Genomic DNA, 16,508 nt, shown 5'->3' on the forward strand with positions numbered 1-16,508 from the left:
CCACTACAGATGGGGACCAGAACACCTGTATTGTGTGTGCTGAGTCCCAGAGGACAGCTTGAGTTTGTTTACCCATCCATCCTGTCCCTTGCGGAGGGAGGGTTGGGGTGGAGGAGTGTGCTGACACAATTAAGGTTTTTGAACCATCTCCGGGACAGCAGGCACAATTCCAGCCATCGTCTTCCTGGTGAGCGAAATTGGATTGTATCTGAGTCCTAACAGCGTACCTCGGTTCCTTCTGCACAGGACCCTCGGACCTGCCCGCGCCTGCTCTCAGTCAACCTGTCTCTGCCTTGTCTGCTGCAGCGTTGGAGGTCAGCTGCTTCCTTGCCGCATCCCTAAGTGGTGGGTTTGGACCAGGAAATATCAACATGCCTTCCACTTATAACATCCCATGCCCTTCCTGCCCCAATTACATCTGCTTATAACATCCTCTTGAGAATTAGGCAAAAAAGGGAATAAACAGCCACTTCTTTGAAGACTAGTTTGTGAGGAAAGAAACAGCCACAAGGTTAGAGTAAATTGTTTTGAATTTATCATTAGCTGCCATGCTCCACTGTGTACTAAACACCATACAGTCATTTTCAGCTTAACATGCCTCCCTGAGCATCTGTAAGCTCTCAACACATCTGTGTTCTCATGTTCCTGAGACTCCCAGGTCTCCAGGGTTCCCACTGGAGATACTGGTACCTTCTTGTCTCTCCTACCTTCTTCTGCCGACCTTCTATTCATTCAGGCTTCAAGACCCAGCCTAAAGTCTCCATGTAGCCCTTCCCACTCATGACTCCCAACCCCAAATCTGAACCACCTGCTCCTTTGTACCTTTGTGGACTTCTGAGTGTCCATTCCTCTTGTCAAGTAGATTATTTGCTCTTACGACTCCCTCACTGGCTTGATATCTTTTCCTGGGTAGAGACAATACTATGCTTTTACAATACTATTCTTCCCATAATGCTTTGTACATCAAAGCTGCACTACACGTCTCAACACAAGACTGCCTCTGCTGAGTTCACAATCAGCTTGGGCATTAAAGGGACTCAGACAGTTGAGGCTGGGACAAAGAAAACTTCAGCAATCCTGCCTCCATGCCTACAGACAAGATTCTTCTCAACTGGGGCGAGTCCTGCCAGGGAGGAGAAGAGCAAAGACAGAGCTCAGTGTCTGCAGGGCTCAGGAAGCAGGTTCTACAGCAGGGGACGTGAACTGACAGCCCCGAGGCTTGGACTTGGGAGATGATGCTGTTGGGTGAATTTGGGAAGCTGAGTGGCTTCTCTTTGCCTCAGTTCTGATTTCCGAGAAATAAAAGCAACAGACAAGTCCTGATGATGCCCTTGTTCATTTTACAACGAGAGAGGGTATGGGCTTCAGGGATGGAGGCACAGAGACCCTCTATCCCACCACTTCTGATACTGCTGTGTGGACAGTTTGGTTGGAGACCGGGGCAGGGCCAGTGAGGGATGGAGTGGAGAAGCTGACTTGGAGTCCTGGTTCAAGGACTGACCTATTATCAATTACGAGTTAGCCCAGAGCCTTGGGAGACGTTCCGGACCATCCTGTCTAGAGCAGACCATAGGTTCCCATAAGCCTTTCCTACCTCACTCATAGGAGTGAGCTTTGGCACAACAGCCAGCACAGAGAAGGTGCTTTGCAAACCTTTCTTGAGCCCTTCCTGCTGGCTCTAGTCACCTAAGTGGGTTGGTGAGAGCTGGGGCTTCAGAGAAGCAAGCAGAGGTAGGGGAAGGGCTCCAGAACCATCTCATTATCAGCCAGGGGAAGGCCGGAGTAGTAAGAGGACTCACGAGCAAAGGCAGAGAAACAGGTTGGCAGCTACAGGATGCCGCACCAAAGTCACAGCTCTGGACAGTAGGTTCTGGGTGCGAACGAGAGGTTTCTTGGTATATCTCCAGAGGTAGTGAAGTTGGGGATTAGCTTGGCTTTCCAGAGCATAACTGGTCCCACAGCAACGGCTTGCATTTGTCAAGAGCCACTGTTTGTTTAACATCTCAAGCCCAAGTCAAACACAAAAGGCAACTGTTAGCAAAGCCGGACTCTGTGGGCTGTTGGGAGAGAACTGGGCCGGGAAGCTGAACACCTGGCCCTCTTCGCCCTGCACTAGCTGGCCGAGAGAAAAGCTGTGTCAATCTGAGACAAAGGGCGCAAAACCCCGGCCCCTAATAAGACCAAGGACCAATTATTCTCAGAAGCACTGCTGGGGGCCTCAGGTTTGCTCCTGATCAGCATTCGCATAAATATTAAGCCCTGAGTCTAAGCTGCCCGTCCCCCTGCACCCCACTAGACAGCCCTCCTTTCTCTGGCTGTAAATGCTCTACCTGCGGTGAGGATCCTCATCGCTGGGTGCCTGAGGATGTGCTGGGAGGTGAGCGAGGACCCAGAAGTGGCCACATTGTATCCACCCCCTGTACGTTACAAATCCTGCTGCTTGTCCTCAGCCGGCTAGCTTGGTTTTTATTCTCCGCAGCAGTGTGGGAGCTTGCCCACTTCCTCCTCAGCTCTGCCGTTACTCACTTTCTGATTTCGATGTGTTTCCAGGCCTCCCTATTTTCTCTGTAGACTCCTCCTTCTCTCTCCTTCCCTTTCTTCTTTAAAACTTCTGCAGCAGTCTCACCCTCATAGACACGGGATGGACTCAGCCGTTACTGAGATCACAGGCAGGCGGACAGGTAAGACTCCTCTTTAGCCCACCGTATGTGGGCGTGAGCATGTGTACACGTGTGTTCATGTGTTCAGGAGGTTGTGAGCTTTACTGTTTCAGCTTCTGTCCTGGTCTCCTCCCCATCCTTGAATTTCTAAGCCTTCTCATTTTCCACCCTACACCATTCATGTTTCTTTCATTAAATTACACAATTAAAGCCAGAGAAATCCTTAGACCTCTAGTACTCTGAAGAAACCGAGGCCTGACAAGGGGCATGCATACCTCCAGGCCTTGAAGCACACAGGGCCAGAGCTGGGACTCATGCCCAGCTCCCCTGGCTGCCCTATCTATGGCCACAAGATAAGTTCCTGTACTTGCCACTTTCATAGCAAGGTCCCCAGATTGTTTTCTGGAGAGATGCTAGAGTGGCCATGGCCCATCTTTCCGGATAAACACGGAGTTGCTGAAGAGAGGCCGGAGATGTCGTCAACAGCTCACAAATCTTGAGATCCTTCTTTGCAGGTTTATGGCTTCTGAGAAGCAGAGGCAGCCTGTTCTCAGCACCAAACACAATAATTATAATAGCACTCGCAATGATTAATCAGCCAGTGAGTATTGAGTGGTGCTGGGCAGGCACGGCAGGGTGAGAGAGAGAGAGAGAGAGAGAGAGAGAGAGAGAGAGAGAGAGAGAGAGAGAGAGAGAGAGAGAGTGTGTGTGTGTGTGTGTGTGTGCATGAGTATATGTGTATGTGTGTGTGTGTGCATGTGTGAGTGAGTGTGTGTGTGTACATGTATGTGTGTGGGTGCATGTGTGTGTGAGCATGTGTCTGTGCATGTGTGTGAATTGGGGCAGGGGAACAGGCAACAGTGGTGACTCTGTTCCCACAAGCAGGCTGTGAATGTGTTCCCCTTAATGGAAGGGGACAAAATGCCACCATAGCCCATTTTGGATTCGACGTGCTTAAGGGGAACCTGGGACTGTCCAAGATTGTACTTGTTCTGACTCAGGCAGGATCCTGAGCTTTACAGGCCTAGCCACCAAGCTCCAGACTGCATTGGAAGCAACGAATTGACAAACAAGCGCAGGTTCCAGGCCTGTCAACCAGATTAATTAGGGGCCTTGCCAGGATGATGTTCATGGCACGGGCAAGAGGACTTGGGATGCTCAGCCTGGAGAAAGAGACAGGGGCCATGTGAGCTGTCACACAGGATGGATTAGCTTTGTCCTGTGGGGCCAAGAAGGGACCAGTGACCTTTGGGATGATGCACCAACAATCAGCACAGCATAAGATGGAGTGGCCTCCATGTGTCCACAAACTGCTGGGGTGCCAATGACCTCATGGTCAAGAGCGCAGACAAGCATAGTCCAATTGATCTGCTTTAGAAAGATTCTTGGAGCTAGTACCAGGCCAGACACATAGTATGTCTACAAGAAATGAACGTATTGGGTTCAGGGGTTAGACAAGATGCCCTTTGTGATTCAAGTGGGCTCACTCTTAACATTTCTGGAGCAGTCTGTCTGTGCTCCAGCCTGGAATGCTGTAAGTCCCTGGCTCTCAGCCTCCAGAAGGGCTGCTCTGCAGATCTTGCTGCTGTATCTCCTCAATGCTATTTTCTCTTGACTACCCTCAAACCAAGCCCAAAGCCCACCCACATCCACCCTACACACTGCCACCTGCAGAGGTCCAACATACAACATGCCCAGTAGCCCTGGGGCTTCAGCAAAGGAAATGGGCCTGTGGCAGGCTAATTACTGAGAGCTGATTCTATTAAGTAGATAGCTCGCTCCCAGCAAAGCAATTACACCTAATCAGCCCCTTGCAGCAGCCCAACGGGACAGCCGTGTGAGCCTGACACATGTGTGAGCAGGGACATCAAAGCAGCCTGGGAGCAGGCCTGGTGGGCTCCTCTAAGGCCAGGGATGCTTCCAAAGGGGTCTCAGGGTGTCTTGGGGGCCCCAGCAATGTGGAGACTACACTGGGATGGGGGTGGGAGACTCGAAGGCCTGAGCAAAGACCAAGCTCTGCCACAGAGGAGCTAAACTTCCCTGAAGAGAATATTTCTTGTGCCTTAGCTTCCATGTACTCAAGGGAACATGTCAGACTAGAGAGGCTCCATTCCAAGCTTGAGACTCTAGTCACTCTAGATTCCCATCTAGGTTAAAGTAATTCAAAAGAAACCTGTTTGATGGCTAGACAGACAGCTCAGTCAGTAAATCTCCTGCTTTGCAGGCACAGGGAGCTGAGTTCTAGCCCTACAAATCTATATTAACAATAACCAGGCAGGATAGTGCATGTGTATAATCCCAGTGCTGGGGAGGTAGGGATAAACGGATCCTTGGACTCCGCTGGTCAACCAGCTTAGCCTACTTTATGTTTCCAAGCCAGTGGGAGAGCCTGCCTCAAAACAAAATCGATAAAAACAATGTGGGCAGAATCGTGAGAATGAATGACAATGAAGTTGTCCTCTGGCCTCCACATGCATTTGCGCAAATGCACACACACACACACACACACACACACACACACACACACACACACACAAACAAACACATACACACATATATACACCACACACATATGTACATACACACATAAACACACACATACACAAACACACATATACATAGCACACATATACATAATACACACAAACACATATACACATATATACCACACCTACACACAAACACACACATATGAACATACGCACATAAAACACACACATACACAAACACACACACATATATAGCACACACAAACATGCACATACATAATACCACACACACATAAACAAAACACACTTACATACATACACACATAAACACACATACATAAACACACACATGTACTCTCATGTGTGTGTGTCCTCCCTCATCTATTTAAAATATCCAAATGTGGATATTTTACTGATTTTTATTTTATGTGTATGAGCATTTGTCTGCATGTAAGTATGTGCGCCACGTGTGTTTGTCCTTAATGTAGAAGAAAGTGTCTCGGATCCCCTGGACTGAAATTTAAATACTTATGAGCTTCCATAGAGGAGCTGGGAACCAAGCCTGGGTATTCTGCAAGAGTAGCACCTGTTTCTAACCAATGCGGCATTTCTTCAGCCCCATCAGTCCATTAGGCCATGTTTTTAAAAAGATAACTGGAATAATTATATATTATTCGTGTTTGTATTTTTATCTAGGAAATTAATGAAATGAGTTTCCCCCAAAACATCCATGGCTTTTTAAAAAAGTCACAGTTTGGTGGCGTCTGGGTCCCAGGTTCATCGAGGAAGTAGGACCAGGCGTAAGTACGAAGAGGAGAGGGGAGAGGGCTCTGGAAATGAAGGGTGAGCAGGATGGGGCCAAGGGAGATGCTAACCACCCAGAGGCTCTCTGTCCTCTGGGCTACACAGCACACTCCTTTCCCTGGGGAAGAATCCCCTTGAGAGCATTTAGAAGCCATCAGGACGATAAGGAAGGTGTTCCTGCCATTGAACCCCTGGGTCTCTGGGCTGGTACCTAGTCATTGGTGTGACCCAAAGTCAACAGGCTGAGCAGCAGAGGCTGGGGACGAGGTGCAGCCATCTCTCTGGTGATTCTATGGTGAAGACGCTGTTAGCATTGGGGCCTGGGGCTGCTCTGCCTCACAGCTATCTCCTCTGTGCTGATGGTTGTAGTCATGGCTTTGGGAGCAGGGTGGCCTTGCAAGCCAAGGGGTCACCTGATTTCCTGCTCCTTCTGGCCTTGGTGATCTCAGATGACCGGTGCCATCACAGGGCCTTGGTCTGTCCGCTGAGAGGAGCTTTGTGGCTTAGCAGCAGCCAGCCCCTGTGAGGCCACCAGTGGCCCTTGAGCACCCACGGTGGGGACTGGGGAGCTGGTCAGAGGAAAGATGGCTCTCCTAGGTGGGACCGAAGGGAGAAGAGGGAGAAGGTGGCTGGCGGATTCAGGTTTGGGCTTCCTGCCCCTCGGCAGCTGCTCACCACTTTCCAAGAGAGTGGCTGTGAAGAGGATCCCACTTTGTTCCCATCTGCTTCTCCTGGTGACAGACAGGAAGGCCAGCCGGGGAGGCGGGTGGGACCTCAAGCACAGCTAGAGAAACCTTGACTGCTACCCGGAGGCTGGGGGACAGAGAGAAAGAGGAATATGCAAGATGCCTGGTTGTGGTGTCACACAATGAGATCATGGCCTTTTTGGCTCTGCCTTATTCCCAGAGCAATCTCATGCCCTACCCCATTCACCTCACACCAGGATCCCTTAAGGCCGTTCTCTCTGCCATACATATCCTTTTGCCATTCTGCCAAATGCTCAGGTCTCGCTCTTGTCTTTAAACCAGAAACACAAGGCACTAGGTACACATAGGCATATGCTGGTGCTCCTGACAGTAGAGGGACAGGGCCATCCTGCTCTGTGACAGTAGAGGGACGGGGCCATCCTGCTCTGCAGAGGAGGACACAGACAACCACTGAAGCAACTGTCATAGTTCTCAGTGAAGCAGGGTTCAATCCCTGATCAGTCTGGCTCCAGCCTGTGCTTTTCCCTCTCGGCTACGCTCCCTCACTAGAAAATGACTGAGGGCAGAGCCAGGCACCAACAGGGGAATCAGAACAGAAGGTGCTGTTAACGCTGGGCTGGCACACAGCTAGAGCGCAGAAAAATGCAGTCACACGAATGAATGAGGAGCTCTGAACGGAAGGCGCCGGGCAGGTCCAAGAATCAGCGTCAGGGTTTAGCATGCCTGGATGGAGGCTCAGCTTCAGGTGGGAGGCGGGTCCTAGATGTAGGCAAAGCCTGGTGACTCTACCTCACACAGGGGCTCAGAGAGGAAACCATCAGGGAACTGCTCTGGACCCGTTGAAGCTGGAGATGAGGAAGGGAAACAGAGCTATCTTGGCACAGTGCTCGGGCACCCAGCCCAGGCAGGGATTCAGAAGGTCTCCGTGTCTGTGCGGAGCCAAAGGATACTGTTGGGGCTTTGAGCTGGTGCCTGAAGAAGAAGGGTGTATCTGGTGGCCTTAATGATCTGAAGGGGATGGGGCTGTCCTACCCATATGGACCAAGGTTGGCACAGGGAGGAGGGCACGAGATGGGGGTGGGATATCCAGGCCGTGCATAGATCTCTGCTCATCCAGAGATGGTGTGTGTGGTCCAGTGAACCACAGAAACCACGGCACGTCAGGGAGATGGAGGTCAGCTGGGAGGCAGCGCTCAGGCAGAAGGGCACAGCACCATCAGGGACACGGAAAAAGTGATGTCGTTAAGGAACAATGTGAGCCAAAGGAATGAGCTGTAACTGACTGGACCTGAAAGGACAAGTGGGAAAACGGCTGCCAGGCGCCCATGGGTGTCTGATGATGGCCTGCCACTACCCTAGGGAAGACGCCAAGCCTCAGACCCAAGGCTTAGATAGTTACCCACCAGGCCTCGTGGTCCTCCCTGGCTTTGATAATGCACCCTTCACCCCTTGGCCTGTTAATCAATGCATGATAAATCGAGTCCCAAAAGATCCTGTCCAGACTGCGCTGCCCTGATTCTCCAAGGAAGACCCAAGGAGGCAGCAGAAGTTACAACTGAAGGCTGGGAGGAGTTCTTGGTTGTGCAAGGTGGCCTGAATCTCTCCCCTACCCCAGCTTCAAAGAGGGGATTCCTTGCGTCTCCTCTCTGAGAAAATAGGATAAAGAAGCCTCTGACTCTGGCTTCTCTTTCCTCCTTTGGTAAGAGCTGGATAAAACTAGTCCAAACCTGTAGCCCCAAAAGAAGCTAGCCTGAGGCTGAGGACACCTGGCTGGGAGGGGAGACTTCTTGGGTCTCTCCTGGGATGGTAGGCTGTGGAAAGCCTCAGCAGTGTTGAGGAGTTTAGGATCTGCCAGAACTATGATGGAAGGGAAGCTGTGTGGTAAGGGCTGAGCTGACCCAAAGTCGCTAACAGGTGACGAAGCAGCAGAGGCCTAGAGAGCAGACCCTGGTTAACGTGACCCCAGCATGTGGTCATTGAGCTCTGTCCCCATGTTGTTTCCCACTGAGAAAAATGTTGTTTGCTGGCATCGAAATTCCGGGAGACCATGTTTACCATAGATGGGGGCCCCATCTATTCTCCTGATACTTCTGTGAGGTGTAACATCTCCATGGGGCCAGGGGGTGTTTCTCACCTAGTATTTGGGGGTAAAGGATCTTGTAGGACTGAGGGAGTGGGGCTGTAAAGGGTAGCTGGTTCCCAGTGGCTTGATAGGGCAGACAAATGGTTTCATCAAGGCTTCTGTCCGATTGCCAATGGGATAGAAAGGAATGTGTAGATGTGTACATTCCAAACTTGGGTGTTTCTCTTTATCATATCTGTTCATATGTGGTTATGCGGTCCTCCCCACTCCTCTACAGAACATGGACAGTTTCAGGGCTTCCTCAGACAGTAGATGGGCATGGCAGTACCCACGCAATTCCTACAACACGCCGTGGTCTCTCTCCTCTCTATACATACCAGAGTCCTCATAAAATGTGGTGGCTGTCCCTCTGCGGCCAGACAGGTTCCCTAACGGCTCCCATTAGCAATCCTGTCTTGCCTCTGGTGTCTGCCTTTGTGTCTTGCTTCAGGCCAGCTGTCTTTCCAATAGCAAGGTAGAGGACAGAAGGAACACTTCCGGACAGAGGCTGAGGCAGAGTGGGTAATGAAGCCTGGAGCTGCCTAAGCCTAGGTCAGGTTCTGGGCTTCCCCTGGCCTCAGGTCCAGCAGAGCTCCAGGGCTGCAGGGGTAGCGGCAAGCTGAGATCGCTGTTCTGTTTTCTTAAGCTCCCAGCTGGGACTAGGAACACCAAATCCTCTTTGAATAAAACAGAAAAGGGATTTAAAAAAAATCAAGACATTAACCTTGTGAAACTGGACCCCCCCCCACTCCCACATAGAGATTAACTTCTTCCCGCAAGCTTTTTTTTTCTTTCCAGTTTTCATTTCTATAAACATCTTAATTCATGCCAACATCACAGCCAGCCTGGATTACAGATGGATGGAGAGGTGAATGAAATAGTCACTCTCTCTCTCTCTCTCTCTCTCTCTCTCTCTCTCTCTTTCTCACACACACAAACACACACACACACATACACACATACACACACACATGCACACACTCACACATATACACACATATACACATACACACTCACACACATACACACACACATACACCCACATACATACATGCACATATACACACTCACACACATACACACACAGACACACATACACACATACACACACATACATGCACATATACACACTCACACACATACACACACAGACACACATACACACACAGACACACACATACATACATGCACATATACACACTCACACACATACACACACAGACACACAGACACACACTCACACACATACACACACACACACCCCTGGAGCAGTGGAAAGAGCAGTGAATGAGATGCAGAAGAGCCAGGATTCAGAGTCAGAGTTCACTTTCGTCACCTGTAAAAGTAGTAGTTAGCCCTTCTGCCTCGGCCTCTCTGTGAACTCTGTCTCGTCTGATGGTCCCTTCCATCAGTGTCTTCTATGCTGCCAGAGAGCCAGCTCCCACCCACACCCATGGTGACACACCACACCAACTAAAGGGTTCTTTTCATGCCCACACTAGATGCCACTCTTTTTTTTATATATATCACAGGTTCCAGCAGGACAGGGACAAGCTGCTACGGTTCCCTGTACCTGCTCTGCAGGTCTTCGTGAGTAAATAAAGAGTGGATGATTCTCCAAGTTGCTCTTTACACCTGGAACAGGGTTCAGCGTCTTGCATGAAATCTGGACCCAAATCTTGAGATAGGGAGACTCTCCTCTTGGGGTGCGGAGACCTTTCTGGAATGTTCCTTCCTTTCCCCTCCTGCCTCCTAAGAGAGCCTCAAAGCCCGTTTCTTCGGAAACCTTCCTCTGACTCTGCAGCAGCATCACCCCAATCAAGCAACAGACTGTCGTCGCACGTTCTCCGTTCTTCCTCCCACCTTCGTCTGACAAGACAGATCATTTCCATCCCTTGATTATGTTTTGCTTTGAGGCTGCAGCCAGCTGCAGTGATTCTCAACTCTGGGTGGCAGTGGAGAGGAGGGTCATTATGGGGCGCCTTGTCTCAGTGGAGATCAGGAGGCAGGTGCTGGCTTCCTCCATGGTTTTGAGGCTGGGGTAAAGGCAGGACTGGCTTTGGTTGGGTCAAAGGTTCAGGGGAAATCCCACTTGACTTTCATTTTGGTCAGCATTCCTCAAAGTGTGCTCAGAGACCAGGTTCCCTCGAGGGGTTCTGTGGAAGAAACCCCCGGCTCAGATATATTTGGGGGGAGCTCAGCTGCACTCAGCCTTTGATTGCAAGCCGCAGAAGCAGAAGTCAACTTTGCCTAATTTAAGCTCAGAAATGATTTATCCCGAAGACCTTGCAGAGTTCAGAAAACCTCTTGTAGGAACAGGAAGTCAAGGTCAAAAGGGAAGCCATCGGCAACGCTCAATGTCAGGCGTTAGGACGGATCCCAGGAAGGCTCCATTGCTGAACAGACACAGAGCTTGGGCCACCAGCTCTGCCATTTGTATTTCTGTGCATGCACCATGTTCTGCAGAGCCCTTCCGTTTCCACACTTGATTCTTCTGGGAGAACGCACCTAATTAGTGGAGTGGAATCATGGACCTGCCTCCTAGACACAGGAGAAGCTGGGACGATGAGTTGATCTATTCAGCTCCTGTGGCTGAAGGCAACCCCTGCCTCTTCACACATGGGTGTGGTGGTTTGAGTGAGACTGGTCCGCATTAGCTCATTTATTTGAATACCTGGTCCTCAATTGGTTGGACTATTTGAGAGGGACCCTGTTAAAAGAGATGTGTCACTAGGAGGTGGGTTTCAAAGGCAGCCTGCTATTCCAGCTGAGCTCTCTGCTTCCTGCTTGTGGCCTGAGATGACCTCTCAGTAGTGGCTCCAGCTGCTTCTGTTCAGCTATCACAGACCCTAAACCTCTGAAGCCATAAGCCCAAAATAAACCCCTTCTCCTGTAAGCCACCTGGCTCATGGTGTTCTATCACAGCAATAAGAAAGTAACCGAGACCATGGACAAGCTGGGCAGGTGCTGACTGGCCTGCAAGGGTGAAGAACAGGACTGGGGGAGATGGCTCGGCGGGCAAAGTACTTGCCTCGGGAGCCTGAGACCCTGAGTTCAATCCCCATTTCCATGTGAGGCAAGGTAGTCCCACTCCTGGAGAGACGGAAGTAGGTGGGTCCCTGAGGCTCACAAGACAGCCTGTTTGTAGAGCTCCAGGCCAGTAAGAGAGAGACTTTGTGTATTAAAAAAATGTGGACGGCACCCGAAGAATGAGATCTGAGGTCGTTCCCTGGCCTCCACACACACTCATGCACACACAAAGAACAACCATTCACTGCACCTGGACCCTGCACATCTTGAGGAACTCACATGCTGTGGGAGGGGCCTTTCTGACCTTGACACCGTTGGTGTTCCAGGCTGGGTATTTCTTGGTTGCAGGCTGTCTTATGCATTGAGGTTAGCAGCTTGCCTCTAGAAGCTTCCAGACCTCTATTAGCTAGGTGCCAATATCATAGCGTCCTGCCAGCCGTGGCAGATAAAAATGTCCAAGCATACCAATGAATATCTTCTAGGGGGCAGATCCCCTCCCAGCTGAGGACTGCCATTTATGAAATCTTCAGGGGACTTATATGGAGTCAGGATTGGTTTCCCCTGATTTTTCTGAGCCCTTTTTCTCTAACACTCTGACTTTGTTTCATACTTTAGGGAAAACTGGCTGGCAGTTGGGGCCCTGGCTTTAGTTCTCCTGGGAGTGGGAGGCTGCACACACCAAACGGCACCCCATGTCTTCTTGTCACCATCTTTGCCACCTGCCCTCTCCCTGCATAGCTTGGAGTCTCCCAGGGGAGTCCAGCTTTGTGAGCGCCAAAGCTCCAGGGAGTTGGTTATGACGGGAAAGCACACCCGGGGTCTGCACAGGAGAGTACAGCATACCATTCAGCCTGTAGGCCATTCTTTTCCCTTTGGTTGTGAACTTGCCCAGCAGGCACACATACTGCCCTGACTACCAAGAATATGACCTCGGAAACAAGATGCCTGCCTATGGCTGTCCCCTGTGGGTCTGTCTCTATGGTTTGACAAAAATCCCACAGGGATCACACTTCAGCACGGCTGGTCTCCGATATGAAGGCATGGGCTCCTGGTCTGTGTTTTACACTAGGTCAAGGTGCTTATTACTAGCCAAGGAACACTCTAGTTACAGCGGTAAGCACATAAGCCCCAGCATAGAAAACACCCCTTCCATTATGGGATGCAGGTCTCAGAGGGTGGGATGCCTTGCCTTGGAGGTAGACCTATTAGATTTGCTACTTCTAAACCCAGCGTGGTATGATGTATGTGTCTGAATGTTCAGCTGGCCGTCCTGGAGACTTCTGTGGCCTGGGAGTTTCCTTACATGGGTGGCTCAGCCCTTGCTTGCAATGTCATTCTTGGATGTCTTTCACGTGGCTTACGGTTGTCTCCCGGGGACTTTGGTTCTTACCCTTGGGAAATGGGTTCAGTGCGAATAGAATTGCATTGGGGTTAGACAAAGCAGCATTTGATCTATTTTGGATATTGTCACCTTTCTCTCTAAACTTCACTTTCATTGCCCTTGTAGATTTTTTTTAAAAAAGTGATTCTTCTTTTCTCCATCCGGGATTCTGTATTTAAGGTTCTGATAGGTGGCTCTTGGGTGGTAGAAAGTGGGGGTCCTTGAGTTCTCCCTGAGGATTGAAGGTCCTTGTGTTCTGGGCCCTGGGGTATACACTCATGAGTCAAGAGAGACAACTGGAGTGAAAAGGAAGAGGGGGTGGGGGGTAGTCTGAAAATGCCTTGGATCCCTACCAGCTAGAGGATGCGCCAATGGAAAATTCCTGCTGTGTGTCAGAGGTCCACCTGGCCCGGGTGACAGCCAGCCAGACACACAGGCCTCACGACATGTTTAGATAGCACTTTCCTGCCCCAGCCAGAGCTCTTCTGATCCCCACCAAAGCTTCTCTTGGAAAAAAATAGGGTGGGCTGGGTTGGAGTGCTTGCCTGGGCTCAGGGAAAGGGAACTATGGCTCAGGTTCTAGGGCTCAATCATGGGAGAGTGAACTCTGACAAGAAAGAGTAGGCTCAGGTCACTCCTGGGTCTGCATTGAGCACTTTCTCACAAGAGATGAGTGTTTACAGGTCCATCTTGACTTTTGTTTAACCTCAGTGCAGATCTTGTGTGTGTGTGTGTGTGTGTGTGTGTGTGTGTGTGTGTGTGTGTGTGTGTGTAGTATATACACACGTGAATATGTGAAAATGTGCAGATGAAGTCCAGAAGGGATCTTTTTCTATCACCCTCCACATTATCTTTAGGAGTCAGGGTAAGTATCTATAGCTTATTTTTTGCTTTACCCAGGCTGCTTATAATGTCTCCTAATTCCATACCTGCCCCTAGGCTGCCTCTATTTAGCTCTGGGCCCTAGACAGAAAAGGCCAGGAATATAAGATCTGTGCAAAATCTAAGGGCTCGCCCACCCTGGCCACTGTCAGGCTCAGTGATTTGCCTAGTCTACATCACAGAATGCAGTGTGGTCTCTGGGGTACTCAGAGACCCAAAGATAGTGAGTTTAGGGGTGGTATTCGATAAGAACCATACCTCAAGAGTCAAGAGTCTGGCAGGACTCAGAGAAACTCAAGTGCCCTCAATACCTGCCACTTCTAAGACCCTGGCCTCTCCCAACACCAACAAGGGACCCCTAGACATTGTAACTTCACTCCAGCAGGACACTGGGTTGGTAAGGACTCTGTGTATGGCCTTTTCTGAATCACAAAATTGTCTCTCGGAGACAACTAGCATTCGATGTAACACCAAGAAGACAAATCCCCCAGGTCACCAGCTCCTAAACTCTGCTCCCTTGGGGGCTAGTTCCTCTTGTCTTTAGACGGTTCAGATAGCTTCCCAGGAATATATTTAAGGAAAGCTCTGGACTTTATCACATACAAGCCAGGGTAAGGACAAACTCTGGCCCCAGGGCTCACTCCTGTTGGACCTTGTACGAGCCCATTTCGTAGGAATTTCCAGGCCCCCTCTTGGCCTCCCACACCTTCCTCCTTCTATGGTCAGAGATCCTCTCCCAGTCATTCTGAAAGAATGGCCGCCTGTCAAATCCCAGGTCTGTACTTCCTAGCTCCAGGTCAAACACACCCTGGAGAGCTCCAGATACCGAGTGAACGAACTCCAGGGAAACCTTCCTCCCGAGGCCAGCACTCAGTCCCTCTCCTCTCTTTAGCTTCTAGCCTTTGCTTTTCTCAGTTCCTCAAGCTTACAGGATCTGCTGGAAGTCAGGACACCTCAACAACTTTCTTATCTCTCCTGAAAACAAAAAGAGTCCATGTCACATCGTGTATCTTTGAGATCCCAGGGTACCCCAGAATGAAAAACACAGAAGTGGAAACACTATTGTGAGATTTTGTGTTGTGAGTGTGATAGATGATAGGTAGGTAGGTAGGTAGATAGATAGATAGATAGATAGATAGATAGATAGATAGATAGATAGATAGATAGATGGGTGATAGGTAGATCGTGTGATTTAGGTCCGGGTCCATCCTCCTAGGAAAGCCCAGTGTCTCTGTGACACTTCATCGTCATCATCCACTTGACAGGATTTGGAGTCACCTTGGAGACACCCTTCTGGTTGTTACCTGTGAGAATGTTTCCACAGAGGGTTAGCAGAGGCAGGAGGACCTACCCTAAGCATGATGGCATCATCCCATTGGCTGGTTTTGAGTTGAATGAAGAGGGTAACAAGAAATGAGCCAATCAAGCACCAGCATTCATTTCTTTCTGCTTCCTGATTGTGGATGCCAAGTGACCACCAGCTTCCTGCCCCTGCTTCCTCAGCTAGAGGCACTCACTCTTCCCACAGCACCTTCCCCGAGGTGATGTACTGTACGCTCAGACTATAAGCCAAAAGAAACCCTCCTTCCTTAAGTGATCAGGAAATCAGAAGTGACTAATGTGGTTTTCTTCTTGCAGAAGTCCTTAAAGATCCCCTGTTGTCTGGCAAAGGTACCCAGGTTGAGTGGGTGAGGGTCTCAAGTCATGTCAGAGCATGGGACATGACTTCCAGGAATCCTGGGCTGTGTGGCAGGGCCCTTCTCCCCCTTGCTGCTTAAATGTCAAGAAAGAGGTGTTGATAATCCTAGCCCTTGGGCAGTAGAGGCAGAAGGATCAGGCATTCAAGCCCATCCTTGACTTCATAGTAAGTTTGAAGCCAGCCTGGGCTACACGAAACCAGGTCTCTAGAAAGCACTGAAGCAGCAGTTCCTCATCGATGGTTTAGGGGTTGAATGACTCTTTCACAGGAGTCACATAGCAGATATCATGCCTATTGGATATTTACATTATGATCAATAACAGCAGCAAAATTAGAGTTATGAAGTAGCAACCAGATAATTTTATGGTTGGAGGGCCACCGCAGCATGGGGAACTGTACTAAAGGGCTGCAGCATTAGGAAGGCTAAGAACCATGGCTCCAAGAAGAAACGAAAGAGGACCGAGCCCTGAGTGTCTTTGCTGAAGGCAGAGTTGGAAGGGAGCTTAATCTCACAGATAGGTCTGGGCTTGGTGGAATGACATTTAAAAACAACCGTCTAATCATTGACTTTTCCAGGGTGTTCCTTTGGTCTCACAGCTCAGGACATGCCCTCATTTATAGGACCCAAGACTTGAGCAGCTTTGAGAAAGGTTCTGGCTTTTCGCAGAGCTGGAACTTATGGGAAATGGCAGAAGCAAGGGACTGTACTGGAATGCTGGGAGCCAGGGGGCAAG

General features: G+C 50.0%; 1 long non-coding RNA gene across 2 annotated transcripts in view; it reads left to right on the forward strand.

The window, feature by feature from the left end:
- Window positions 1-1,323, forward strand: part of LOC134479333 (uncharacterized) — a 26,792-nt gene extending 25,469 nt beyond the window's left edge. For both annotated transcript variants that reach the window (XR_015622243.1, XR_015622244.1), the window contains one exon: window positions 247-1,323. This is a non-coding gene — a long non-coding RNA (uncharacterized LOC134479333). The remainder of the gene's footprint in view (window positions 1-246) is intronic.
- The last annotated feature ends 15,185 nt before the right edge of the window (window positions 1,324-16,508 follow it).

The sequence above is a fragment of the Rattus norvegicus genome, chromosome 6, assembly GCF_021556685.1.
Source record: "Rattus norvegicus strain SHRSP/BbbUtx chromosome 6, alternate assembly SHRSP_T2T, whole genome shotgun sequence".
Classification (NCBI taxonomy): Eukaryota; Metazoa; Chordata; class Mammalia; order Rodentia; family Muridae; genus Rattus; species Rattus norvegicus.